This window comes from Anser brachyrhynchus (genome assembly GCF_964034855.1).
Source record: "Anser brachyrhynchus genome assembly, chromosome: 3".
Lineage (NCBI taxonomy): Eukaryota > Metazoa > Chordata > Aves > Anseriformes > Anatidae > Anser > Anser brachyrhynchus.
This window is the reverse complement of record NC_137696.1, coordinates 3,598,354-3,624,336: the sequence shown is the minus strand read 5'-3', so window position 1 is coordinate 3,624,336 and position 25,983 is coordinate 3,598,354. Positions and strand designations below refer to the sequence as shown.

The 25,983-nt window shown below is 41.4% G+C and overlaps 1 protein-coding gene and 1 long non-coding RNA gene across 11 annotated transcripts in view; both read left to right on the top strand.

The window, feature by feature from the left end:
- Nucleotides 1-25,983, top strand: part of MACROD2 (mono-ADP ribosylhydrolase 2) — an 861,442-nt gene that overhangs the window by 463,586 nt on the left and 371,873 nt on the right. The window lies entirely within an intron of this gene.
- Nucleotides 2,836-24,199, top strand: LOC308193010. The gene is made up of 2 exons (XR_013949306.1): nucleotides 2,836-12,289; nucleotides 14,378-24,199. It is a non-coding gene; the product is annotated as an uncharacterized lncRNA (long non-coding RNA).

Genomic DNA, 25,983 nt, shown 5'->3' with positions numbered 1-25,983 from the left:
TGTGTAACTGTATTTATACTTGTGGTGCTTATGTAGGAAGTCTTCTCAGAAAGCAAAAACGTGGCAGGTAAACGTTGCGTTGCTTCTGCCAGTTTCCAAAGCTGAATGAAACATGATTGGCTTCTTACTGTATGCACAGGCTCTGCTTCCTCTCTGAACCCTGCTTCGCTGACTGTATTGGCTCTCTGTCTCTCTGCCAGCACTGTGTGTGTTTCCATGTTCAGGAGGATTTTTGATGATCCAACTTTCAGCTGCCAGAAGCGTAGTCGATGAACTGATGCTCCCAAGGTCACCCGTAATGTGCGTGGGTGTATTTCCTCGCTGCAAACTGTGTTCGCAGCCATCCCAGGAAATGGAGCTGGCTTTGATTTTTGGCTTTGGCCGTAGCTTCAGACAGATCTGCCTCTTCGCTTACAGTCGGGGAGAGAGCGAGCTGACAAATTCAAGGGGAAAAAAGGAGGAGAAGTAATGCAGCTTATTGGACTCTTGGCTTTAATTAAAACCACAGTGCAAAGTTTACAAAATGCATGCTGCATGGTTTATGCTGAAGTTCAGTGAAAGCATATTTAAGCGTTCGTTTGTTAAGCAGCTGTGGTGTTGTAGCTTTGTTTTAAGCCAAGGATAGTTGATGCTGGTCATGTAAAGATACGTTTGTATCTCTGGATTGCAGTCAGCAATGCTCTTGTGCTGTTGGTTTTATAATATTTCCTTTTAATGCCAGGCAAAGGAAACACTAAGCTTAATGAGGGATTTTAAAACACATTTGAAAACAGAATAAATTCCTGTAAACTTAATCCAGTTCTTTGTAAGGCAGAAGGTTAAGATTCTCATTTGTATATGTATGAATGCAATGTATGTATACTTACAGAGAGGACTTGCGTTTTTCTGGTATGAATAGTCATGCAGATGGCCTTTATTTCTTTTTGATTTTCTTTTTAAAGACAAGGTAGTTTTGTATTTGGACATATTCAGGGCAAGCTTTGTGCTTAGTTTTTTCATGAATGGAAACGGATACCAAAATGACTGTAGTCATCATCTGTTCTGACTTTTTATGCCTCTTCCGTGCAATGTAGGAAGTGTTTGAGCTGGACTTCCCTGATCTATAAAATCGTGTGGTGCAGGCACCGCTGTTGACATTAGCTGCTCCATAAGAGGGCTTTATATTTGGCTGTGTTCACAGTGGGTTGCATATAAAATACAAGGAACAAGCTCATCAGCTGGGCACCCAGGCACCGGCAAGGCACGTTTATCTTAGTGGTGCTGCAGCTCGAACCCCTGCGGGAGCCCAGATGAAGCCTAACATATATCATATACTTGCATAGGAACGTGTTGTCCAGAAAGCAAGAAGCAGTGGAAGTCTCCAATGTGAGTCTGTTAGTAGCTGGGGAGATGTAACAAGACAGCTGTAGGCTGCTTCTATTGATTTCTGTCTTCTTTAAATTCAGGACCTATGGCCATGCTCTCATCCCGTCAGCAGCACAGGAGGACCATGACCTTGTTGTTGCTGAAGTCAATGGGAGTTTTGCTGTTGACTTCAACAAGAGCAGGAGTCCAAGGTGAGAGAACTGGCTCTTTTTTAAATAGAAACAGCCTAATGCTTCTCATTTCTTTTGGGGGTTATTTGATTGTTTCGGTCTCTGTCAGCCATCAATCCAGGGAAGTTCTTCACTGTGGGAGTTCGTCATGAGACTGAAGTTAGGTGCTGTTGTGCAACATCACTTGGCTGCTCACATAAGGGTTTTATTACTTGGCATTATTATTTTACATGTTATGGAAGATGCATAGGAATTGAGATTTATTGACTTTTTTTTCCAAATGCAATGTTAGTTCGGATTTTAAAGATGCTAGACCCTGATGGTAGCTTAGCAGTCTTAATATCAGACCTACCTCTGTGGCAAACAAGTGAAGTAGCTAGATGCATCGGAGGCAAGCCCCTGGAGCTGTGCAGCAGTTCACCAAAAACAGAAGTAGTTTTCTGAAGAAGTTTTAAAGATTACTTGGGATTATAAGCACAGGCTGACTCCCAGTTCCTGAAATCCTGCAGAAACTTCTTAACCTTTGAAGCCTGGGGATTCTCTTATATGATTCTGCAGGGGTCTGTTTGGCAGCAAGGACCAAGAATTTTTCTTGACCAGACAATACTTCTGAGAAACCAGAGACAGATGATCCATTGAGAGGGGAGTCGAGCCATCCAAGTTGTCTATTTTTTGTCCAACTATCCTGGAAATTTCTTGTTAAGGGTCTAAATAAGTGGTCTGAGATGAGGGAGAATTTAGAGAGCACAATAATTGTGGTGAGATCATGATTCATGATCTAGATTTTTACGTATCTCGGTACTAGGCTTTGGGGCCTCATATGACTAATTCATGGACTGAGGACCAGGATTGCAACAGTTGTTCATATCACAGGGATTTTTTTAAGTGAAATTAATACTTTCCTATTGTGTTCTTGTTGCATGCAGACTTGCTTTCTGAGTTTGTGGTGATGGGAAAGAAAAAAAAAAAAACGTGTAGTACATATTCTCTTCTGTATCTTGTTTCTCTTTTGTTTCACTGGGTTACTTCATACACCCTTTCCTTTACCTTCATATCTAACTGGTGTTCGTTCCTTGGTGAACAGCTGTCCTCTGTGATCACACACCCTTCATGCAGCATGGAAGCAGGAGCTTCTACAGTCTGTAAAGATAACTTTGCTTTTCCATTTGGAGAAATAAAAATTAAGGAAAAGCAAACTGTTCATCCATGCAGTCTAGTCTCTGGGTTTGTATTTTGAAAATACCTTGTCAGAAGGACTAAAACTGTATTTTAACAAAAAAAAGGGGGGGGGGGGGGGGGAAGCAGATCATGGGGGTAGGGCCATACTGAAGAATGCCATGTTAATATATTTTTATTTGGAGTAGTTGGTTTGCTTTAACCATGTTTGATATGGGGCAGAAGGACTGGTAGAAAGCATCAGCAAGTGTTAATATATTGCTGCTGTGACCTGATCAGTAGGACTTGATATTATGTGAAGTACTGTATTGTGTTTTTCTTTCATGGCTCTTGCTGATATTTTAAAAGAGAAGGTGCTAGAGAATTCCATTAGGTTTCATTTGTTGGAAAATTAACTAGGAATATGCTAAGTGACTTGACCAAAGAGTGCAACCTGTCATTGCTAAAGATTGTAACAATAAATGGATTTTCTTGTGCTTTTTATATGCATGTATTTGGGAAGTGCTTCCTAATCTGCTTGAAAGGACATGTAGGAAAGGGTCATATGGACTTGTTTATCCCTAATGACCTTTGCATTTCTAGGACTATTTTTTCCAGTTTTTATTACTCTAAGATGAACAATCTTTGCGTGTTGTCCCTGTGTTTGAAAAAGGTGGAAGTTGTCCTCTGAAAAATCCTGGTGGTTTGGATATCCAGATGGGTTTCAGTAGGTGCATCTGATCCCCAGCTTTCCAGTTTTGCTTTAAGGATGTGAAGTTACTGGCAGTCTTACACATATACAAAAGGGTAAGGAAATGAATTGTTATTAGGGAGTGTTGAAAGAAGCGATTGTCATTGAAGAGCTAGAAAAATGTTAATGTCAGGATTGACAAGGAGGTAATTATACCTCTGTAGCTTCGTATTCAATTGATGCTTACTGGCAGGAAATCTGGGGAGCATTTCACCGGCCTGTAGCCTGCCTCATTCACAGTTTCTGCCCCTCTTCTAGGTCTCCTGGTCTCATTTGTGCCTTCTGTATATGTGCACCTGTATACACCTTCTCAAAGGGGGTGGGAGAAGGTTACAGCCCTCTTTCTGCTTTCACCAGGTGTAAAAAGATAGTTTCATTCAGATCGTAACTGCAGACTGTAATTCAATTCATTGGAAGCTATTCTCAGTTATGAGAACAAGGGCTGTACTTTGGTATTTCATGTGACTTAAGTTATTTGTGCTTTACAAGGCAGGGGCTCGAGGGAAGTTCTTGTTTTAAATACACCATAACACTGTCTCTTCTCAACTCTCTGGGTGTTCATAAGGGTGCTTGTCAGAAGAACCCACAGCTTTGGGCTTCTTTCCCCCAAGGAGGTAAAAATAACAATGACGGGGAATCAGTGTGATGGTTTTATTTATGACTAGTTTTTTTTTAAGGCTGGAATTCACCATGAGTGGGAATTTGCACTTTCCATGTGTCATGTGAAGTTTCAAATTCTGACATCTTTGAGCTTTTCAGAATCTTGCTATAAACTGCTTGGGCTAAAGATGCAGGTATTGTGATTATCCAGCTACTTGTCATACCAAAAATGATGTGCTCTTTGCAGTACTATGGTCCTTTCTGGAAAAGGGTAAGCTAGCACGGGAGGCTGCTCTGTTCACAGTCCAGTTCCTAAAGGCAAAATAAATGCTGGACCATGCTGAGTGCCTGTAATTTCTGTCGATGGGGAGGCAGGTGCCGGGAGCTCTTCATAACCGGCCTTCCAAAACGATCGGCTGGCAGTTCACAGACATAAATAGCTGTGGTACTAATTTTTAGAGGTGCTCAGCACCATCTGCTCTCAGAGAACTCACCTTACTGAAGAGAAGGTTAAGTGGCTATTTAATCATGGTCTGTAAGTACCCACTGAGGGATAAGATGTCTGGAGCGAAGGACTCGTTAAAGTAGCAGGCAAAAAACACAAGATCCAGTGGCTGAACCGAAGTCAGCAAAGATCAAATGGGAAATGCGAGGTGTGTTTTTAAGTGAGGGCAATTAGTCCTTGGAACAACTCGCTGGTGGACGTGGCTCAGCTGCCCATCACCGGCAGAGTTTAAATAGCATCTTATGCTCTGTTGCCATCCCAAGTGGCTGGGCTAGACAGAGGCATGGCAGGGAGGAATGCCGTGACCTGTGTCGTGCAGGAGGTCACGCGAGATGGTAACACAACCCTTCTGGCTGCCCAGCAGTGCACCTGGAGCCCGGGGAGCTCCACAAAGCCCCGTGTCAGAGGGGAATTTCTTCCAGTGGCTCTCCAATGTTCACAATTAGCTTTCATTCTCTGGGGAACTACAAAAGTCTCTTTGTGTACGGAAGATATATAAGCCTTACAGACGGACAGTTACTTTACTGAGATGGAAGTATAAATTCAAGTCCCTGATCTGTGTCAGCCAGGGCAAGTTTTTCATCATACGTTGCAAAATGAGACAATGCATAGAACTGAGTCCAGCCCTCCCGTCATCTTAGCTACTGACCTGTTGGCTTAAATACTTGAAGTCTAATCCTGACAGCTAGTTTGGGGACAGGAGGGAAAAAAAAAAAAAACTCTATGAAGTGCTTCAGCTCCAACAAAATGTGGTATTTTCATTAAAATTTCCAATTAGATCATGTGCTCTGGACCTGTGAAAACCAGCTTTCGGTGAGCAGGAAATGAGACAATCACCTAGCGATTCTGGCTGGAAGAAATCGAGCTATTTCATTGACGAGACGATGCAGTTCTGCAAGTTAGAGGGCTGACTGTGGTGATCTTTGGGGGCACAAGGTCAGGGGGAGATGTTCTTGTTGGGGATGCAGAAGGGAAAGGCCCTCCAGTTGCAGGGCGCAGGGGGTGGCAGGAGGAGGGCTCCCCAGGCTGGACCACAGGTGGGCTGGGGTCAGAGCCTGCAGCTCTTGCCTCCATCCAGTAAATGGAGCTGCTGGGCATGAGCAGCAAGATGAGATCTTGCCCTCGTGCTGCTGGCATGGTGTGCTTTGTGCTAATCGTGGCACACTATTGCTGGAGTCTGCGTAAGTGCAGACTCCAGTTCATGTGTGCTGTCATGCATTAGCAGGGGATGGTTACCAGGGCTTCATTTTTGTTTTATTGAATGTTTTTTGGACTGCTTTCTGGATACTGAGAAAACGTCTGCAATCTGAACTTCTTGAACCTCCAACAGGAAGGATCCTTTCTGCCTGCAGCATGAGTATTTGTCAGCTCTGTTTTTTTCTGTCGATACTGAGCATCCCAGAGAGGCACCCTTTATCTGCTTTCTTCAAAGAGTAAACCACCTTATCAGCTTCCCCTGTATCCAAAATCCTCATATACGTACCTGGCACAGCAGTCGGATCAGCTGGCAGGTCTGCAGTGCCTGGGATCCAGTAACACCTCACCTGCACAGGATGCTTTCCTGTTTCTTCCCTGAAAATGTCTTAATGGTGGGAGTGGAGGGCAGGGGAAAAAAAAAAGGTAACATTTAACCCCAGAACAGGGCAGGAAGAACAAGAAAAGCTTGTCTTGGACTCCTCAGCATTTGGGGTCTGTCAACTGCTGCTAATTGCTGTCCATGCAGGGCTTAACTGTGCAAAGTGCCTCCTTTTTCCATGTCACTACAGAGCTCAGTGGCTTTATTTAAAGCTTTAAAGGAAATGAAGGGCTTGTAGGGATACAAGCTTTTCGTAGACTCATCTGCCACTGATATGGTGCACAGTTAATGCTAATAAGTTAATACCGTGTGTGCCTGGAAACAAATGACTTTTCATTAATGCTGGAAAAGTCTGGCGGCTATTGGATTTGTATGCTTGTTTGATGAAATTACAATGAATCGGTGGTCAAAAGGATGTTACATGGTGATTTGCATGACACTTGGGGCAAATTGGAGCAGCTGTAGCTGACACGCGTGGTAAAATGCAGTGGTTACAATATTTTTGGTTCCTCAAATTGTCTCTAAAGTGTTACAGGGGTGTTGGTTTTCACAGGACATGTATAACTCAAAAAATTTAGATTGAGCATTTTTTTAGTAGCTTGGTGTGCATTTTTCCTACATGTTTTAATCACATCTGAGACCACTTAAACTTCACATAGTAATTCAGAAACTGTAGAGGGAAAGACAAACTTTAACAGCAGGATGTTTTGGGCCAATAATCTCCATGTGCAAGGCTTCTCCTGCAATAGCTGGAGAGGAGTCACGGATGTCCAAAAGGGCGGGGAAACTGTTGTGGTCTAAATGCCCAGTCTGAGCCAAACTTTGGCAAATCCTGTGTTTTTTTTTCCTTAGGAGACCAGCGGTATTATTTAACAGCACGCTACTTTGCTTCCTAGGAGAAGGCAGTCTGACCTTATTGAATAAGATGTGAGCGTAGTGTACAAGTATAACAAGGGAGAACAATACAAGAAGATCAAAAATAATATCTTGAAAGCTTGCACTGGAAATCTCCAAAGAGGCCTGCAGTCGTCGTCTTTCCATTCCCCTTCCACAGACAAATATTAGACTAAGTTGTTCAAATAAAGTGTGCCCAGGGGAAGGGGGCATGGATGGCTTCATGCTGCAGAATATACATGAACAACCTCAATTGCAGTCAGGTAACCACAAGTAATTTGGACTAACATCTGGCATTTTATATGTATAGTCTTCATTCAGAACTATTATCATCAAGGGATTGGGGTGGGGAGGGAGGAAGGAGTAGACTCGATTGGCTTCTGTATTTTGGCTAAGAAGATTTAAACTTTGTGGGAGACATCTGCTTTATTTCACAGAAACAGAAAGCAGATGGGGATGACGACATAAACCAGACAGCAGTAAGGTGCAAGGTTAACAGGAATAGCTGTGTCTGCTCTTGAGATACCTGTGTATTTCTTCAAATGAGATAATATATGATTAGAAAAGATTTAATGGGATTTGTATTCATTATCAATATTGCAGTAGTAATTGTTCTGATATTGCCGAAGAACTACTGTGCTGTGTTCACAGGAAAAGATTTATTTTGCTGACGTATGTTGCAAAAAAAGCTGGATCAGCAGTAATAGGATAAACTGATCTCTTCTGAAATATATGAAAAATATTAAAACTGCCAGTAGCATCACTTCAGAGGGCGTTTCCATTTTAAAGCTGGCCGGTTGAGAGCTGTCTCTGCCAGCAGAAGCTTGGTGGAGTTAACCCATCCCCTCGTGAGCCTGATAGCTGGACTTGCTGTGCCCGAGCGCCCTGTGTTGAGCACCAGCGCTGTCCAGACTCTGCTATACTGATGGGGAAACGCTGGTGAAAGCTCTGGTGACCTTTTTACAGCAAGGATTTTCTCTGATTTGGGAGAAAGATATGTCTAACCCTTCCTTTATTGCAAGACCAAGCAAGCTGCCATTCAGCTGAATCTCTAACTACATTGATTTTTGAGAAGGAAAAAAACATAAAAAGAGCAGCTGTAGTCATGGTCTCTTCCAATGCCATGGTGAATACAGTATTGGAGTGAGTCAAATAATAAACAGTGAGTGCAGCAGTAATTCAGGTTTGGGTAACTTGCCTGCTTAATTCAGAAAGCTCCTTCAAACCTGAGCTGTGAAGCCCTGGGTGTGGTGGGTGCAGTGGTGCAGCCACAGGTAGGCAGCCCCATGGCCCACCTTGTAGGCACCTTGAGACCATGCCCTGTGTCAAATGCAGCAGCTGCACGAAACTGGGGATTTACAGCCCCAAACACAGGCTTGCATGGAAGGGAGAATGAAGCTGGACTCGTCTGCCTCTGTCTCAGTGTAACATCTCTCCGCAGAGCCTGGTGCAGGTTCTACCTGCAATGGTTAAATCCTCCCAGCGCCCTGGGCAGCTGTAGTCACGGCTCAGAGCTCTGGCAGCCTGATGTTTTATTACTGTTTCTGCAGATCTTTAATGGGAAACACTTTAGTGTGAACTTCTTCCATTATGTTTACGCAGTCATATGCAACAAGGCTTTTTGGAAGAGCAGTTTTGTGCATCTTCATAATAAGTATATATTTGTGTGTGAGATGAAGAATGAGCACACGTGTTCAGGCAAGCGCCCAAGCACATACCTATATGCATGCGTATCCCTTCTCACTACTTCTGATCTCATCGTGATGTGGTTTTGGATGAGAGCGGCTTGCATGCTTCTGGACTAAATATTTTTTAAAGAGTGCTTTAAGCATACTTATAAATGTTAATATTTTTTAACACTGTATGTTTTAAAACTATACTTATTTACTTGTTTATTTGTACTAAGTCTAAGTGCTGGTATGTTTTAATGAAATTTTTCCAAGGATAAGTGCTTTTCAAGAAAAAAGGAGCTAAATATCTTAAGATGGTAAAAATCTTTTTCTAGACATGATTGTAATGATTTCACTTGGCAATCTCAAATGAAATACAAACATAAGATTCCTGTATTCAGTGTGAGAACTATAAAATGACAAAAAATAGTTAATTCAGAAGCTAAGTTTTTGTCCCTGTACACAGCATGTTTCTGTTGGTTTGTGATGCTTTGTAGCAGTGTTTTAGAAATTATAGGCTCTTGGTGTCTCTAATATTAAAATATTAAATATTTTGTTTGTGCCAGAAATGCTATATTTCTGGCAGAAAAAAAAAAAATTTAAAATCGGTGACATTTCAAAGTTCTGTGAAGGCTTTGGAAAAAGTCGCAGGTTTTTTGAGTTTGGTCAGCTTAACAGCGATTAAACATGCAATGCACTTTGGACAGGAGACAGGACGTCCATGCATTTTCTTATGAACATTTTTTAGTACTGGGTGTTAATTTCATTTATGTTGGAGCAGCTAAATTTATAAGCTTAGGACCCAATTTGTTTGGTCTCGACTGAAGCTCTTAGCTCAGGGATGAGGTGTCAGGATGGTAGTAACAGAATGCGCGCTTTGTGCATGAAGACTGCATGGGGTTCTTGCTGCACAGGGTGTCTGGCTGCCAGTTCCAGAATTGTGCCTCCGTATGCATACATATGGATCCTGGGCGCAGGGCTTGCCTACACCCAGGAGTAACCTGCACAGTGAGAAGGAACACGAGAGCTGGGCAATAGCCTCTCGAGTCTGGGGAGGGAGAGAGGGTGGCGAGCTGCTCCTGATGTGAGCACGCTTCTTGTTTCGTTTTTATTCTTACTGCGTATGTTACTAGGCTTGGCAACTCAGAAAACAATCTTTCAGCAGGAAAAAAAAAAAAAAGGCTGGAATTACTAAACTATGGGCAAAGAGAACTTCTTGAAATTCATTTGGTTCTGCCCAGTACAGAGTTCGTTCCCTTATAGAGAGCTCTGGAAACTGGCTGGATTTTGAGCTATGTTTAAATGCCACTTTTTGGCTGCCTGCCTCTGAAAAGCCAAGAGTCACTGCTCAACAACTGAGTATAAGTGTGGTCGGTGCAGCAGGCCTTTATTTCAGTCATGCCGAACCAGTTTTTGGTTTGATGGTATCACTGTCGCATACTTTTGAAACCGTTGTGAAAAATACTGACAGAAATCTCATTATTATTCTGCTTTTCCTGTCAGCTTATGGTGCTGTCTGACAGAGTTTGAGATGGCTGTGATCACCAGCCCTAATATTCACACACAGATGTATCCTTGAGTTTGGGAATTGGGATAAGAATTCCCTTTTGATGATTTAAAAAAAACCAAAGTTACCAGTGTGTTCATTAGGCTGTTAATCAAATGCTTCTACTAATGCCAGCAGTTAGAAAGATTTAATAGGTTTGATACATGGCTGTGGCACAACCCCAGCAGCCCTTACTGGTCTTACTCAATCTAAATATTTGTCCTGGCGGATGTTCCCTCGTGTTGATTCCCTGGTGTTTGTTTCCCTGTGCTCCCAAACAAACCAAGCCGAACCTCGAGTGTATGTTCAATACTTCCCTTAAAACATATTAAAAATAACAAGAGTTTTGCTTGGAAGTCATTTTTTTCTGCCTTGTTAAGATGAACAGTTCCTGTTAGTAAGCCATCTTTAGAAGATAATTATCTTTTACGAAGAGATTCGTTTAATCAGTAACTTTTTGTTGTTAATGACTCTTGTGCAGCGATAGATGCTGAAAAAGGCACGGCTGGCAGAGTTGATTTGTAGGTCACGAAAAGTGAGGTGACTTGCACCGTACTCTTCACTTCCACGTGGGGCCACGTGTCTGGGAAGCTCATCATTTTGTGCTGGCTGGTACCCGATGCCTAAGAGAAGGGCAAAAGTTCTAAAGAGTGAATTTAGGCAACAAGCAGGGTCATAGAAAGGGGAAAGCTCTTCTGGCAAGGGTCAGGTTTTTAAATTCATAAAATGCTTTCTCTTGGCTTTGTGGTTGAGATGACTATACACAGCTTATCTTGGTGACCTCTTCCAGCCTTGTCAATCCTAAAAGTATCTGAGGAAAAAACGTCAAATGCAGCTTTGCAATCCCTTTACCATGCAGGGAAACGTGACTTTCCTGTTCCATTTTGAGGATGGTGATGCTGAAGCAGAGGGGAGAGAGGACAGAAGTTGTTTGCTGTTTTGGGGAAATCTCTTGTGGTCTGTGTGTTTTCAGACAGCCCTTGGGGGGATGTGTTTGTTCTGGGACTTATCCTAGTAAGGAGCCCAAGGCAGTGAAGATTGTCTTCCTTGCCCCTTTTTACTTGGGATCTGAACAGATCTGTTAATTTTTCTTAGTGTATTTATATGTATTAAAATAACTCCGTTCACTAACTGATTTATAGCTCTTTTATGGACTCTTGCGACCTGAGCTCTTTAATGTGTGAGATAAGGTGATGGAAATTAATAGCAATATTTAGCTCAAGTGATGGCAGCTAATGCCTTAATATCAAAACATCTCATTTCCTTTCGTCTTCCACGCATATCAGAGCGTGTTATATTGTCTTATGTGACTTTCCCGTGAAATAAACCTGGGATTTCAGAACTGATGCAAAAATTTAAATACTTGTATGTTAACTTTTTGTGTTTTCTTCCTTTTAAAAATAACCCCGATGTCTGGTCAGGGTAGATCTGATTATTCACTTTGCTTTTTAATTCTCCTATGGCAGTTAATGTTTTTGTCACCTGGTATTGTCTCTGCTTTATAACTACAACTTAAGATAGTAATATTCACTTGTAGCTCCTCACCATCCCATTCACTTTAAATGGGTGATACTCCCCGTTGGAAAAGTAAATTTTCAGGTTTCTTTCTGTGTGCTGAACGTGTTGTTAAATATTTGAATGTTCTCGATACTTAATCACCTATTTTCAAAGCCACAGAAAAAAGCTGACAGTCCCTTTGTTTATTTATAAGTAGGAGGCTCAGGTAGGGTGACTGTGTGTTGTGTCAGTAGCAGCATGAAAGGAATGTTTGGGGAGACTCTGAAATGTAAATTTGGTGAACAGCCTACCATGAGGGAACAAAGGCAGGGATTATAGGAAAGAATTTGCAAGCAAAAACAGATTAGAGGGACTTTGTTTTTCTCATTAGTTTCTGTTCCTTCAGGAGATCAGCTACAAATCACCCTAAAAACTCAAGAGTCCACTTGCAGGCTCTAGGATGTGAAACTGCTTCCCTTCCCCGCCCCCCAACTCTTCTGTCCAAAACCAGCCCAAGAGGAGAGAGAGGACGAAAATGTGTGCTGTGTGTATGCTGATGGGTAACGTTGGTCTGCATGCTTCGTATAACAATCTAATCTCTAAAATGAGAGAAACGTGTTCCTCTGAAACTTGTGCGGTGAGTGGGTAGGAATATGTGTCCTGAGCTGGACGTAGCCGAAGGACCCTGCTCATCCTGTGTTAGGGGCAGGATGGGAACAACCTGCAGCAGCTAGGGAGTTGCTTGCCCCCCTACTTCTGGCCTGTGGCTCTCACCTTCTGTAAACTCTGTGGGTGTGTAGCCTTAAACTGGATCATGCGTTATTCTCATACATATTTTTTCCCTCTACTGAAGCCTTCAGCAAGGTCCCTAGCATCTGTAGGTAGCACTAGGTCTGTTTTCTAGGAAGTGTTGTAAGCAGCTTAGTTAGCGGTGTGAGGAAGGAATTTTGCTTCTAGCTTTCAAGGAGCTGCAGGAATCTTCTCTTGGCGTGGGAAACCCACCAGGCCTGAAATCTCCTTTCCGGCTCAGCGTGGTGATCAGTCAAAGCCCCGTGTCGATCACCGCTGAACACCCAATTACAGCACGGATTTCCTAATTCCATCAAAAGTAATTTATCCAATGGCTTGGCTAGCAGTGTAATTGCGGTCTGAGAGTCACATTAGATAATCTGAGCAGACAGGTAGAACAAATTAAAGTAATAACATGGTGGAGCAGGCTAGGTTTGCAGAGCATAGCTCGCTGTCCCCTCATTTCCCCTTCAATTGTATGAGCATCGCTATGAATTTCTGTGGACCTTCCAAGCCTTGTGTTTTGCTTTCCACCAGCTCTGCTTTCATCGGTCATTGTGCTGCAAATAGTAGTAAGCACTGTGAGTTTTCTGTAGGTTATGCCAGAGTGAGAAGTTACTTTTAGAAATCGTGTGTTGATGAATTTCATGTGATGCAACAATCTCTATTCCGGTTGTTACATCTTTTAAAACCCTGAATGCAGTTTATCTTGCAGACTAAGGTTTGCTAATCTGTTCAATATGTTCAATACATACACTTGTAAAACCTCGTGTCTTACTGTTCCAGGGCATATACATGACGCTCAAATTTTGTTTGCTGTTTTAAGGCAAGCTTTCAAACACTTTTTCTTTCAGTTTATAGAATGTAATAAATTTTCTGGGTTGTGTGTTATCAAATTAGCACAGTTAAAAATAGTATAAATGCAAGTGAATTTTCTGTAAGATATGTAGTGAGTGAATATAGTATTTCAATTGTATACTGTGTTAAATGGTCAAATACAAAAGAGATTGTGAATGCTAGAATCAGCTGGTTTAGCATAACCAAAGTAATACACAGGCCAATGGAAATCATGTGTTGAATATTTGTTAGTGACTTCTATTTTTTTTTCCTGCATGATATACTCTCCAGAGATTACCTTGCTACTTCACTTTCTGTAAGCAAATTGAGATTGGGAGGTATGTCATTCTTGTTGTTAGAGAAACAAAACGATAAAAGTGAAGGCTTGATACGATGAGGCTGGAGATTGATAGATCAATATTGAGAATAGTTTAACTTTCCAGTGTTGGCATGTTTACTGCTGAATGGTTTCTCTGTTCTATTAACATACGTATATATATTTCTAGCTTAGAGCAAGATTGGCTTTTTTGGCTTCTTACTCTTGAAGTCTATATTTATTCAGTGTATATATAAGGTTGGCTCAAAAGATAAACATGCTATGAAGATGCTAGCTGTCAAGAAAATGAGGAGAATAAACATGTCATTAGGTATTCAAAAACATTAACTGTAGTTTGCCTTAAGCGTTGTAGTTGGCGTTCACATTCTTTTTTATTGAAAAAAAAGACAGGGTGTGAGGATGTTTCTATGAAAAAATGTTGCTTGTGCATGGAGGATCACTTAATGTCATATAAAACCACTCAGTAACTGCCACTCTAAAAAATCTTGCAGTGGAAAACTTATTTGCGTTATTTTAATATTAGGAAATCGTATTTCTTTTTGTGAGATAGTGCTCTGATTCTTTCAAAAGGACAGCCAAGTGAAGGGGGGGTGGGAAATGAATGGAGGGTATCTTCAAAGATGCGATAGCATCTTGGCAAAAATACCTATCTCTACTGAAAGTCAGACTTCTTTTTTTTTTTTAGCTCTTCCTCAATAGCAGATGTTTTCTGCAAATGCCTAACTGGAGAGGAATGAATCCAGCACAGTTTCCCAGTGCCTCATGTTCACATCATATGAACACGTGAGCTTGTGCAGAGAGCCCTTAAAGCCAATTAGGTCTGGCAAAAATGCTGCCAGAAGGCCAAGGAGTAACTGGCACAGAATTGAGCTGAGACTCAGTGCTTCAAGTAAACCCAGCTGGGACATGGGCATGACAATAAAGCAAAACGTGTTTTTGTCACTGGTTGGTCGTTCAGTGGTTCAGCAAAATGCCTCAGTCCTCTGCAATCACAAACTTCAGTGCTGAAGAAAACCTTCCCTAAAATAAATGAAGGAAACACTTTTTTTCTTGGTTTCCCTCTGATGATATTCTGAATGGCTTTGTATTTACCATGCTGGTGCAATCCTTCTTGTGTTTTGTGATCAGTCTCTGATCTCTGAACTTTATAATTTAGTGTTTCTCAACCTTATAACCTCATCGTCTTCTGCGTGCATTCATTTCCATGTTTTTGAAATATTTTAAATTTAAGCCCTATTTTAATTGTAGAGTACTGTTTCTCATTTAGCATACAGCAGAAGATACACAATTGAGATTTCTCAAATTAAAATTAATTCTTGACTCAGGTGGCCAATTGTATTCTCCTGTGTTTTTTTATCCTGATAAGAAAGCTATAGGTTTCCTTGCTCATGATGAAATTGCCATGTAATTATAGTACTAATAATCTACAGTGCATTTTGAAGCCACTATAAATGCACAAGGGTTTAACTTTTTTATTATTCTCTGTATGCTGTCTAACAAATCAGTTGATGGTTATCAAATTGATTTCAGTTGAATCAGTTGAGAATTGACAGGTGGATTCTTGGTAAATGGTGGGGTAACTGGGCTACTGGTCCAGTTAACTTGTTCAAGCTTCTCTGGTTTGCCTCATCAGTGTAACACTTCTTTGATTTAAAGCTTCTTAACTACTCAGAAAGAAAGTGATTCAAGGCTGGGTATTAAGTTACTAAATGGGTTCGAATGATTTACTCTTATTTTGCTGCTGTTGAACTGCTCAAAAGCCGGTAGGAAAATGCTTCTCCGGAAAGTTGGTGGTGTCATTACAGAGGTACTACAGAGGTGCAGGGATGTGGTTTATCTTTTTAGAGTTGTATGAAACACATGCCGAAATGAAATCTGGAATTATGTTCCAACTTGAATACTGAACAGCGTCACGTCGAAATGCTGGTGCATGTGTCTGATTGCCTCTAGTAGCATTTAAATGAAAGGACAGGGCTGTGTCCTCCTCTTGACCTGCCTGCCTATTTAGAGCTGAGCATCTGCCTACGTGGGTGAGCTCAGTGGAAGTGACTGGTTTCCCAAAGCTGGTCGTGCCCAGGGCTGCTGTGAGTCCCGGTGGCCTGGGCTTGGCTGTGCAGCGAGGCGGCTTTCTCTTGACATGCCAGCTGGGGAATTATTCTGTGGAGGTATTAACTCAGTGAAGAGATTTGACCTCCTGCTCTTTAGCAGGAATATCAAGTCACTGGATAATGGTGTTGTGTGCTTCCACTAACAAGGAGGTTGATTTAAAGTCTTATCAGTTGATGTTCCCACGTGGACCTACGCCAAAGAGCCTTCGTTGAGAACAGTGCTGAGCTAAAATGGAAATAATGTGCGCTGGGGGGGAATAGCAGCAGTATAAAAATATTCATAATGGCTTGTGTTTAAATAACACGCTGTAGCATCTTTCCACGGATGCACATTGTGGGTAATAAAGTAAACACATTTAGGTTAACTGCTGTAGACAGAGGCTGCATGCCAGTGAAGCAAACCCTTCTGCCCTTTGCGTGAGGGATTTTGTGGCGGTGCCTCAAAGATGAGATCTCGCTGCCTTGCTTCACCCGGTGTGGCTCAGCCCTCAGGAGGAGCAATTCATCGTGGTGGTTAAAAAGGAAGAAAAGCTTTGCCACATGCATATGGCTGCAGAACGGGTGGCGGAGCGTTTTGATGCCATTTTAGTGGAAAATGGGGCAGTTTGCTGAAGGGGCCCTCAGACAAGCTGCCTGGTACTGCAGCTGCTTTATCTGCCAGTCTTGCTGGTGTATAGGAGCATCCCCTGTTTGAGCACGGGGCTTTCAAATATGAGCTGTGGGGCGCCTTTTGTTGCGCCTTTTGGTGCATCGGGGGCCATGTTGTTTGCTCAGCCATTATTACTCAGTATGCTGTCATGGGACCTGGGATAAACCTGGTCCACGTGCATCAGTTTTGGTGGATCCAGGCTCATGGATTACTCATGAGTTTTTTTTCCTCTTAGGGTCACATCAGCCTGCTGAGGCTGGTGATGACTGTTCTTATGGCCTGGCATTTTTCAGCATAAGCTGACTACTTTGAGTGCATTATTTTCTTCAAGTGCATAATAGTTTGCTTCAAGCCAACGAATAGATTAACCATTGTTAATCTGTTTTAAAGCTTAATTTCTATTCTTCTACTTCTGCTGCTTATTCTCCCAGTCACCCTGTGCTCAACGTATATTACCTACCCTTTATTATAGGGACCACGTGGGTAGGCGCTGGCTTGTTGGTGGCACTCAATCCAATGTACGTGTGTTTGCAGAGGGGCATGGGTGGATGTCCAGACATGCGTTCAAATGCCAGACAAGCACTCTTAATTGCTCACTGTCCTTCATTTATCTTTAAGATACTGATGCAAAATCCCGTTCCTCTGCAAATCTCCTTACACAGCATATATTTGACTTCATAACTGCTCCATAACTTTTACAAGAACTAACAGAAGAGATCGTTGGGCCCTGCAAATCAAAGTGCTGTTTCTTTCCAGTTGGCAATATGGTGCAGCTATCCAGCGTGAGATCGTCAGGCTTTTAATAGGCTAACGGAAGAGAAAAAGGAGCAGCAAGAAAAGGCACTGAAAATGTGCCAAGTGCAACAGAAATACACCTTAGCTCAGTCCTGCGACGGGGTAAAATACTGTGCCTTTCAGCTAGTAATCTGGAATCCCATTACCACTCAGCCGTAAACTGAATTATTGGTGACGTACGGGCTGGATTATTCTATCTGCTTCTCGTACCATATATCCCAAAGTTGACACTTAATTATGTTGTCCCACAGCAGATCAAGTTTTACAACAGCAACAAAAGATTAAAACGGTTTTATATTGGGGACGTTCAAAGGATAAACAGCACTGTGTTATAGCAGGGAACTGCAGTCAGCTGTGTTGCCATCTGGGAGAGAAGCATTTCAAGTGCTATTAATATTTAAACCTTTTTGTTTTTTAGTTGGTAGCATTCCTAAAAAACTGATTATAACTCCATAGTAAATTTTGATGTGAAAGAAAGCTGTGAATAGTATTACAGCAGCAATTAATGTGGGCAGAGCTATAATCTCATTTGCTTTTAAGGTATCTTCTTCAAACACCATTACAGCAAGAGAGATCAGATTAGGTAGGATTTTTGGTGATAAATCTGCTGTTTCATAAACACTATTTGACACACAGGAGAACAGTGCAGACTATCTCTTTGCTATCTCAGCAGAGCTTATCCATTTTTTTCTCAGCTAATCTTTTTGATTCAATTTGGTAATCACTTAAATATCCTAATTGGCTGATTTTATTATTACATCCACTGCTAATGTGTTAATTGTTTTTATTTCCATGAAAGTTAAAAAATACTTCTCTATTTCAATTTGTTTGTCTTCTGCTCCATTTATTTCTATTAAAACATGATTTGTTTTAATTCTGTATTTCAGAAAATCATTATCATTTGTTAGCATGTTAATGAAGAAGGGTAAGGGCAGAGTGAAAAAGGAGAGGCACCCTTATGCAAGAGAATTGAATGCAAGGTAGAAATTTTGGGTTTAAATAAATTTGTGCGGTTGAAAGATGTCTGGCTGCATTTCATTCATCTAGTTTACTTGCAGTAAAATGCAGAAATAAAAAGCCAATCAGTGCCAATTCTCTGGGGTTTTACTGTCCCGGTTTCTGGTCAACAAGGCCCAATTGCCTCTTTACCTTCTTGAAAGCCTCATCCCTCTGAAGAAGGCTCCTGTAGCTGTGCCTAATTGCGGAATGTCTTTCTGCACAGCCCTGAGCCGTGGCAGGGAATTAGCTCCCCAGAGCAAGGATGCTTTCCTCTGAGGGAGAGCAGGGGAGAGGAGCAGCTTCTCATCAAGATGATACCAGGCCAAGGTACAGAAACGTCTAGGTCCCATCTGGGAATGGCTCACTTCATTACAGGCAGAAAACTCTCCTGATAACACTGTTTCATCAGTGTGTTTATCTTTTTCGCAATGTTAATTATTGTGGTGGCTGTGCTTAGTTACTCCATAGGCCAGCACTGACACCTACAGTGCCAAAACCAAGTAATTGCTAAGAATATGTTGCAGTTGTATTTTTGCCTGCTGTCTTGATTCCGCCTGAAGTTGCAGAAACGGTGCACAGAAATAAGATTATGCTTACACTTCAAATTGACCTCATGCTGCACGTAGGCCTGTACACTTAGAGATTTTGCATTTACTGGGTCAAAGCTTGGAGTAAGGCCCACGTGTTTGAGTTTCCTCAGTTGTGTCAATGCCCTCTCTGAGCTAGTTCTGGAAGCTTTACCCAAACATTCAGCTTGCTCTATTTGCAGAAGGTACTCGTGGATCTCTTGTCTCTGGTGCAGACAGGCTTCTCGTGGTTCAGAGCTGTTAGTGACCCTCAGTATGGTTAGTGAAGTGCTCTTAGCTCTTTGAAATGTGAAGAGAAAAAAAAAACGAGCATCTTCCCAGCTGGTTTTGTTCTAACACAACCTAGAGTCCTTGTACGCTTCGTTAATAATTTAAAATACCAAGGTTCAGATTACTTTTTAGTCATGGGAATAAAGAAGGAATTAGAATTCCCTGAAAACACAGATAGCATTAAGGAGTCTAATACAGCTTTTGGAAGGATCAGCTGTCTAAGGGCTAGATTTGAATAGCATTTAATGAAGAAATTTAGGAGGTTTTAGGTGAAAAGTTTTCAGGATAACCAAGTGCATTGTCCTGTGTCTTATGTATATCAATCGCACTTCTGTCTTCTGTTTTTCTTTGTCATCCTGCCTTTTTAAATGAAATAAGTATTTCTAAACTCTCAAATGAAAGGACTGTGTGTGTGTGTGTGTGAGGCGGAAGTTGCTGCTAACACTATCAGGTCTCCTTGTAAATCTTTCTGTGGCTTCTAGCAATGGGGAAAGATTCTTGGGAAATTTGGGTGCTTCTAAGTTGTGAATTTCACAGAACCTCCTGCATGCCCACCCCTTCCTGTATCGCACTATAACTAATCCTTGCTTCTATAGGAGCAGTCTCCCAGATTTATTTCCACTGAGGGCTCTCCACTTCTTGCGTGTTATCTATTCCTAATATGAAATTTCAACAATATGCACAGCTTGTATCCACAGTAGTCATCTATCACTTGAAAGAAGGCTTTAATTAACAGAACCCTAATTTTAATAAGGTACTGAGCCATGATCTTGTAAATCCTGCCGCACAGAGAATCACTTAGTTCAGGTTCACTTGGAGCAATCCTCAGCAGTGTGGTGCTTTTTATGACGTTAATCTAGAAGGCCTTTTTGGAGTAACTTTTTTCTTTTTTTTACCTTGTAAGCATATTTTGAATGACTTGTGTTATGCCTTTCAAGTATGATACTGTTGCTCACCTCCTGAACAAAAACTTCTGGTATGTCTGAACTATTCACCCCATGCCCACCCTGGGACTCCAAGGAGGTTCACTGCTCTCACGGCCTTTCCGAAAGCATCTTTGCTGCAACACCTAAGCCAGTCAAATTCCATTATTTTCACAGAAACCACTCACGTTCATCATTTCCAGCAAAGTAAATGGGTTATGCCACATCCCTGGCTGAGACGTGCTGGTTTAAACATGCTGCGCTTGACACAAGAGCAGAAGGTGGGAAGCGAAGCAGGGAGGGGTTGGTGCCAGCTTCATGTCCTCACATCGGAGCCAGCTGGTCACCAGTCCTCACCCGATCGCAAGTGACAGCAGCACGTTGAGCTGCTTCAACCTGCCATGAGCTCTCCCTGCTCCCAAGGGGGCTGTTCCAGTGGCTCCGGAGATGTCAGGGCTGGAAAGACATCTCCACGAGTGCCCTGTCCTTGGAGATGCTGCATGGAGCAAAAGTGGTGGCTCCCCAGCATCATGCTGAGGTCCCCGTGGTGGGAGGGATGGCCCCAGGGCAGCAGTGCCTGCTGCCTTCGTGCTGTCACCCACAGCCCCTGCTGCATGCAGCACCTAGGTGAATTTAAGAGTGAATGCCTAATGTGTTTTTTCGTTTTTTTCTTTTTTTTCCTGAAATGTCTTCACTGAGAATGAGCTGCTTGGGCTGCGGTGTTAATTTAATGGGGCTATTAGACAGGGCTCCCCCCTCCGAACCAAGAACCAGAAACACCAATGTATTTCCCTGACAATGGAAGAAAATTATATCATTCTGACAGTTTTTAAGCACTAAATATCTGATTGCTTGTCCATAGCAAAACAGAAAACTCAGAGGATTGAAAAGCACAGGGCGTGCTTTTTCAGATGATAATGACACAATAATCCAAATAGAAATAATTTGGTTGTGAGTAATCTAGATACCCTCGGTATTAACTGTTGTTGAACGATTTTGGACCTCTTATGTTTTTTTAATCGAATACTACGTTTTTTCCAAAGTTAATGTGTTATTTTGTATCACACTGATTCATTTCCTTGTGCAGATCATGTTATCTTCATCTCTACACTGTTGGGAGTCACACTTGAAATATGGATTTTTGTATTCAAAAAAAAAAAAGAAAAGCATCTTCTAGCATTTTAGTTGAGCATAATTGTTCAATTTCCTAATCAACCTCTACGATCAAGGAGTTGCATTTCTAAAACTCGTTGGCTGGTGTCTTTGTTCGTGTTATTAGTAAATTGTTTTGTCCTGAGTCAGCAAATGATGAGAAGTAATTTCTTTTGAAACTAAACAATCTTCCTATCGAGGGCTTTTAAAGGAAAACTTAAATGAACATTCAAGTTACTATTCAGACTGTGTTTATTTTAACTGATGATACTGATTGTCTTATTGTCCTACTTGTGACTAGAATGTAGAATTAGACCTTGTGGTATTTGTGGCTCATAACATGAATAAATGTAATTCGATCTCATTTGTTCATCAGGTGGTAATTGAAAACATCAGCATAATGGATAGCATTTCAGTCTCAAGCTCCAACAAATTTTCCTCAGTTTAGCCCCAGTGGATGTGAACTTACTTTGGCTATGTTGCTTCAAGGGAAGTGATGGGAACTTGTTGGATGAATTGGTGTAAACTTTTTGGACCTGCACTTCTGTTGAACGCTTATAACTACTCAACTAGTTTTCACGATCTGTTGTCCTGTGAAGTAATAAATGGCCCAAATTTTCTACATGCTAATTAAAATTCCATTTCTCATGAATTCCTTAATCGAGAGCAAGTCATTATGTGCTTTGTTGATTCTTAAGTGCAAAGATAATTGCAATGGGCAGCATGAAAGTGGTTTGATTATTGCCTGTCGGCTCTTGTGAATTCTAATAGGTCTAATTGCATAGCATCAATTCATCATCTCAGCATCACTTCTTTTTATTATTAGCTCTCTGAATTGTAATGTGCTCATAAAGAAGTGTAGTAGTATATCAGGGATGACATGGTACCTGGCCTGTTGTAATTTTCCTTCCTTACCTAATGTTACTATGAAATTAAAAGTTTATTATACAGTTCTCCTTTGCAGCAACTGGTTGAAAAAATTCCCTGAAGAAAAGGATATTGTTTTCGTCTGAACATGCATGTGTTTCTCTACTAAATGACAGTCCTGTTGTTTTTTTTTTTTTACTGTGCCAGATCATTCTCATAAATCCTAACCCTCGTGTTTGTTGAATAACATTGTATCAAAAGCTTTATGAAAGGGCTTGTTGTTGCTGAAAACTACTTAGAAGGTAAAGATTGTAAAGAGGTGAACTTCCCAACAAAACCTTTGCTGGTTGAGAAGCAGGAAAAAAGGAAACATTCAGGTATACTGGAATGGTGTTCTGAGGAAAATCAGGAGGGGGAGTTGGTTTTGTTGGGTATCCTTTTTTTCCCCTTTTTCCTCTTCCCTCTCCCCCCGATTCCTCCCAAGCAAGGGTATCAGTTCAGAAAGTTATCATGAAGATAATTATAATTACCTGTAGATGAAATCATAATTTTGTAGATGAAGATGCAATGGTATGCATTCAGTTATTTTTAAGGACATACAGAAAAATAACTGAAAAATCCTAGCTTCGTTGGAAGATCAAGTTTCTGCTAAGTCCTGAAGTATTACTAATACTTAAATTATGAAATGTTAAAGGTCTGCCCAAATATTACTAAACTATACCTGGGAAAATATTCATGTTGAGTTTTTTTAAAAATGGGAAAATACCATTGTACTTACACAATGCTTTGCCTTTTTATAAATTGTAATGAACACAATGAAGTTGGTACCCTTGATTCCTTGTGCTTTGTGTCTCTTCCAACTGCTGCTGTAGCACCAGTGGCATCTGCAGATTGCTCAAAGTTTTAGTAGTCACTAATGCACAGTGATCTTCTACACACCGTGGCCCAGTGAAGTTTAAGCATATCACCCTGGAAATGGCACTGTTGAAGCCACTGGGTTCAGCTTTCTCTGGTGTGTTGCCTTTAGACATGGGAAGTACACTGAAAACATTTATGTGCACAAGGACAAGATGCTTACCTTGAATAATATCAAACATTTGGCTTCTCTTGAAAAAAAAAATTGCAATGATTTCATGAAAACACATGAAATCACCGATCTATGTAGGTTTTTTTGTTTTTGTTACTGCTGTCTTGTCAATCATACTTTTTCTTGTTTGTATATTGCTCAGCTGGCAAGGTCATCGAAATTGTTTGCTGCTTCATGTGCTGTGATTTCTGGCTTTTTGTAAACACACAGAGCTGACATTATTCTTGAAGGAAGTGATTTCACTGCTGAAATAGCAGTATGTCTTTCCCAACAGCCTGTGCAAGGGGAAATGATGTGAGGTACAACTTTGTACGTAGTTCTCTAAAAACTCCACCTAATCCTGAAGCTGGCATTAAAGTGGGTAACATGAGCCTGCAGCCTCTTCCTGTCTTTGTAGAGAAATGATGCTTTGAGCTTGTGGGCGCTGCAGGCTGAAAAAGACTTTTGCTTCAATAACAGGTGCAATAAAATTCATCAAATATTTTTCTCACTGTGGTTTCCCAAGTATTGAGCAGTTCCCCTCAGCAAGTTACAGCCTTGCATTTGGAAATGGCATGTTCCAACACTTCAGTCGTCCTTGCAAGTTTTGCCATTAGGAAAAAAAATCACAAAGGCATTACCATATTTCCAAATCCCTGCTATCATTTCTAGCCCTGCTCTTTCTCTTTCTAGTTCTCAGCTCCTACACACCTATAAACTATTTAAGGGGCTTGAGCCTGACATCCCACTCCTGTGGTTATCGTGAAATGCTAGTGACAGGCGAATGGATCCTGTGATATTACTTAGAGCAGAAGTTAAACTTATTTACATCAGTTTTCCTTCTACAGCAAGGCTAAGCTCAAGACCGCCCTTCAGCAGCTCTTTTAGGTCATTACCTGACTTTCCAGAAGGTCGTTTAAGTACATTTTCTCAACTGAGCTGAACAAGGTATGACACTAGTGTTTTTTTGCGAGCTTTTTGTAGCAATGGTGCTTGACATGAAGGAGAACAGAAGCAGTGCAATAAGCCTCTGTGAGTTACTAACAGTTTGCTTTGCAATACTTGTTTTTTCTTGACCAAAAAAAAAGAAACCACCAGCACCACCCCAAAAAAGACCAAAAAAAAAAAGTGAAATAAAAACAAACTACAGTTGCCTTGCTTCTTATTTTATACGTTTCCTTCTCCTGCAAATTCAGCTATTTGCAACTTCCACTGATGCAAAACACTCAAGATGTTTGTCAAAGCTTGTTTTTCACTTGAATCCACCCGAGCATTACATATTGTACAAAATACCATACCACAATTTCTGTTAAATATCTTTGCTGGATACATTTCATTTCTCCACTTTGCTGTTGTATCTGCCAGCACTCAGAGCAGGCTTGCTGGAGGCTTCCAGCTCCTTCCCACCTCCTTGGTTCTTGCCTGCTTGGGGGCTCAAGCAGGCAGCTCAGGGACCACATGCCGTGGGAGCCTCACTGATGTGGTCACAGTCTATGATGGTCACTGTGTGCTTTAACATGAATTCAAGTATCTGTCAAATTTAGGCATGGTGGCACAAAAGTAATCCAGGCAGCAAAAGGAGTACATCTTTTTCTCATCTCTGCAAAGGATCTGTCCTCTGTCTCAACTGAAGCCTTTGCTGTTACTTATTTCTGCTAAAGCAGTGTCTGTTTTTATCGATAATACACTTACTTGTTCTAGGTTGCTCAATTAGTTTGCAATATTCAGAAAAGCAATAGCTGTTTACTAATATTGCATGCAGACAGCAAAATTGAGGCTCTGAATTTATTCTCTAAAAGTGTCGCGTCTACAATGTAATATGTAGGCTGTGTAGGTATGTGTGTCTTCCATCATATTTCATCATACTTTTTCTGCTATTTCCTACTTGGGTTTGGGCGTGCTCATACCTCTAGCATCTGTTGGGTGGGTTTGCTTTTAAGCTGGGTTGCAGAGTAGTGAATTCCAAAAGCTGATGTTTGTTTTGTGGTCAGCTGATGAAACTTTTTTGAAGTAGAAAGTGGCTCTGAGGAAGAGCCTGGGAGGAAATGGTCAGAAGAATTTATCACTGATGCTCTGCATTTTCACAAGTTGGTATCTGAAATATGTTGCTATCAGGAGGGAGCTTTAGTATGGTTTCAGCCACCTAAATTAAAGTAGAATTGATGATAGAAAGTGAGATTCTTCTTCTAGGCATGAAGACTCATGTTACGGTTCAGGGAGCTGTCCAGTTATTTATCTTGTCACGCTTCTTTGAAGCAATTAAAGTGGCACTGCCAACTTGAAATCTACTTGGCTCTTACGAATGAGTGAAACTTGCTTTTGGGTACCACTTGTGTGCCTGTTCCCATTCATAGTGTTTGTGTGAAACTGGGGAAGGGAGAGCTCGTGATAGTGAAGAGGAAAATTGACAAATACTTCATTTTCTTCTCTCTTTATCGCATTCTGATGGGCCCGAAGGTGTAGAGGTAGAAAACGTTTCTGAGGGAGCTGGTTATACTGGAAGGTGTCATGTCATTTTCCTTTGCTCAGATCCTTGCTCGTCTTTAGGCACCTGGTAGCCTCACTGCATTCAGTGGGACTGCTCTCGCGCTTGCAAGCAGATTAGGAGTTGAGAGCTATAAGCACTGCGTTTATTGCTTGTGAGGGAAATACCGTATCTCCCGTATAACATGCAGTCTTGTAGCAGAGCTTCCATGTTTTCCTCAACTGCCTAGTTAACCTCGGAACATGTATTTTTAAAAATACTTACTATGTTCAGACTTCTTTCCGCTTTTCTCCTCCTCCTACATCCACTCTGCTTTGGGAGATGATAGATCCTTGTGCTGCCTGTTCATACCATTTCATATCTGTATTCTGTGAGCGGCGTGCTTGTGGC